The sequence below is a fragment of the Gekko japonicus genome, unplaced genomic scaffold, assembly GCF_001447785.1.
Source record: "Gekko japonicus isolate JY-2015 unplaced genomic scaffold, Gekko_japonicus_V1.1 scaffold1930, whole genome shotgun sequence".
NCBI lineage: Eukaryota > Metazoa > Chordata > Lepidosauria > Squamata > Gekkonidae > Gekko > Gekko japonicus.
The window spans coordinates 16828-20573 of record NW_015174896.1 but is presented as its reverse complement, the minus strand read 5'-3'; positions in this window follow the sequence as shown (position 1 = coordinate 20573).

The window sequence follows — 3746 nt, the reverse complement described above, 5'->3', positions numbered from 1 at the left end:
CTCAGCAATATAAAATGGTGTCTAGAAACCCTCTTCTGGCACTTAATGAAGGCCAGACTCTGGCCTAAGTTCCTAGTCGCCTGCCCAGAGGACAGTATGACAGTATGTTTGTGCATTTTATTAAAAATATACTAATTCCTTTCTTACTGCCGTGCCCAGTCTTTGGTCTGTTCCCAAAACTCTTCAATCGAAACGTGTTTAGGAAAGGCTTCAGTGCTTCAGGGCTGTCTGGAAGGCCACTCGGGCCTGACCTACACGTGGAGATGACTGGTAGCGTTGCTTTGCTGTACCAATTCCCAGTGTGAGTGGGCGGATTTCTCAGCCCATGTTAAAAAGAACTCTTCTTGGAGGTGGGGAAACAGTGTGATCCCTCTCCTGCATTTTGGGGTATGTACTGGTTGTTTTGAAAGAGTTTGATAAACTTGATCCTTTACAGGAAACTAATCCAGGATTCGTCTTGCATCTGCAGCTGAAGTTACTGGCTCTGACGTGGAGCCCTGCCTGAGGTGGTTGTCTTGATGTGGATTATTCATATATATATTTCATTCATCACCCCCCCAACAAAGTTTGAGTCCAGTGGGGGCACCTTTTAGACTGACAAAGCTCCTGCCCAGAATTAAACGTTGTTGGTCTGTAAGGTGCCCCCACTGGACACAAACCATTCTGTTGCTTCAGACCAACACGGCTACCCAGCTGAATCCAATCTGTATCAAGTAGTTCCCAAAGTAAAGCTTCATGGTGTGAGGAAGACGTCTCCTTGTTGGGCACGGTAACCAGTCCTCCTCTTGCCTAAGGAAGCCTGGCCTACTACATCTGAGACACCCCTTTCCTTCCAAAGGCTATGGGGTAAAATACACACACTGGCAGCACTGGAAGAAAATCTGTATGAAGGCTTCCACAGACAACTCTAGAATGTTTTTCAGAACCTGTTTGAAACATTCTCAAACTGAGCCTGCAGGCATGTTCAAGACTAGGCAGTGAGTAGTGGCTACCCGAGGGGCTGGGTCCAGTCACAAAACACTGGGAGACTGCAAGCCAAAGGTCTTCTTGCAGTGAAGACACAGCTGTTTCTGAATGGGTGTCTTTTGAGAGACAAGGCCACGCCCCTTGATGATCTTTTGAGGCTCCTCCTACGCCAATAAGGTAGAAAAATCCAGACTTGGCTACTTGCAGCAGTGGGTGAGAAGCAAGCAGGTGCCACAGTGCCTCTTCAGGAGCCAAGTCAGGATTAAGAATCTGCTCCTTCAATCATGCAGATTCCCCTGCAATGGAAGACTCTAAACACTGCCGACGTTTAAATGTATTTGCTCTATTTTTTTACCCCACACTTTCTTCAAGGAGCTCAGGGTGATGACATATATGGTTCCGCCCTCCCCCACTGTATCCTCAGAACCCCGTAAATTAAGTTTTAAGCGATGGAACTAAAACTGGCGCAAGGTCATCTAGTAATGGTAGGCCCCTAGTCACACTACTACCCACACTGGCTCTCGGATTTCCATGGGAGTTACACGTGCTGCAGTAACAAGTGCACAGCATCCAGGAGAGCCAGTTTGGTGTCGTGGTGAAGTGCACGGACTCTAATCTGGGAGAACTCTTCCCCACTCTTCCACTTGCACCTGCTGATGTGACCTTGGGTCAGTCACAAGCTCTGGCACAGCTGTCCTTGAAAAAGAGCAGTTTCTGTCAGAGCTCTCTCAGTCCCACCCACCTCACAGGGTGTCTGTTGTGGGGAGGGGAAGGGGAAGGAGTTTGTAAGCCGCTCTGAGACACCTTTGGGTAGTGAAGGGCAGGGTATAAATCCAATCTCTTCTCTCTTCTTCATCCACTATAGTACCTTAAATCCCTATAAACTCCAAGCACTGCAAAATCCAAGGTATTTCTTTCCCTTACTTCATAACAAATACTGAGTCAAATGCTTGTTGTAAGCTTCAGTCCTTTGTGGGTGGTAATTTGGGATATGAAAATCTGATTACAGGTTTCAAGCTTAGCTGAATTTGCCAAGCTTTGATATTACAGCTAGGGCTATGCTTGTATTCTGTGCAAATGCAGGAAAACTGGCAGAATGTGGTAATGAGTGGAAAATTTTACAGAAGCCTCAGCCATTTTTTTCTAGAGCCTTACAAAGCGGAAAAATGTGCTTTCCTGAGGCCAAATTCATACAATTTTCGTTGGATCCTGCAACCCACTCATGGATGCTCCTCCCTCCAGCACCCCCCTGAGACCTTTGAAAAGCTGGACAAAGGGCCACGGGGCAGCTTCCTCTGAAGAGGAGAAATTTAGTTTCATTGTTCTCCTAATGGTAGAATTTCTGTTAATACAAGAGGCTCCATTAGCACAGAAGGGAAATGGGGCAAAGGGCTGCAGCTCTGTGGAAGACCTTTGCTTGGCATGCAGAAGTTCCTAGGTTCAATCCCTGGCATCTCCAGATATCAGGTGATGTGAAAGACCCCTGTCTCTGAGGTCTGGGAGGTCCTAGTGGACCGTAGTAGACAATACTGACACTGAAGGCAGCTTCATGTGTAGAGTGATGTCATCCAGTCCTCCCTGTTCACAGCAGTACCCCACAGTATTGGCTTTCTGGAGATCCGCAGACGAATCCATGCATTCTCCCTCTCATATAGGCATCTGTATCACAGTATCTCCCTACTCGTATAGCAGCAAGCCTCCTAAAAACTCCATAACCTGATGGGAACAGATTCTGCAAGAGTTTTCACGTAGCCAGTAATGGGCAAGACTTCCTGTCCACCAGTCCAAAACTATGCAGGAGTCCTCCACTACAAAATGGCACAGCAAATTCTAATTGTTGGAAGCTGTGCCATGAGAGAGAAGATTCTATAAGCAACGTTTACAAGAGCAGTGACATGGTTACATGCTCAGACTGTACCACCTCCTCTTCAGTTTGCTCAGGATGGCCTCCTGCACTCCCTCATGTAGCAGTAAAGGTTGCAGCAAGATAAGCTGTACCCATCTCTCACTACCTGAGGGATTTACCATGGCTTTATTTCTACAAAGCGTCTTTTGTTGAAAGCAGAAGAAAAAAAATTCTAAGTATCTCATCTTGCTTTAAACTCATTTTCGCCTTACATTTTCTTGTACATGTGTTGCTTTTGCTGTCAATTCCGCAATCCTAAGGAAGGAAATGTACGAGAAGCACAGGGCCAGGAACTGCTGCAATTCAGATGCTTAAGATTAGAAATTAGGAACTACTTCCACTTCCTGAAATACTACCAGTTAAATGTTTAGTCAGAATCATGCACCAATAAGGTACCTGCCCATATGGTCCTAAGCAACCATTCCAAAATATGTTCCTTCTATTGGGGTAACAAGTGAAGGGAGGGCCATATAGGTTGAAACTGTCCTCTTCCAGGAGGCCAAACACAGCCCCAAAGCTCTGAACAACTGAAAGCATTTAGCTACTCCTTAGAACAATTGTGCTGTCTTCCAAACTTCCTCTTCTACACACCTCTATTCAAGATATAGCTTTTCTTGGTATTGGCTACTGAAAATCAGTATGTCACATAATGTAAGAGAAATACACCATTTTGTATCTAGAGTAAGTCTGCGCTTGCGTATTATTTGTTCTTTAGCTGGTCAACAACTTCATCCTGGCTGCTGACACAGGTTTAAAAGGGGGTGGGGGGTGGGACCCTTGATTAGACTTAATTGTTTTTTGGAGACAATGACAGCATCCCAAAAAGAAAACGCTACCACTTACAAGGATAAAATATTTTTATTTATAGTCTTAT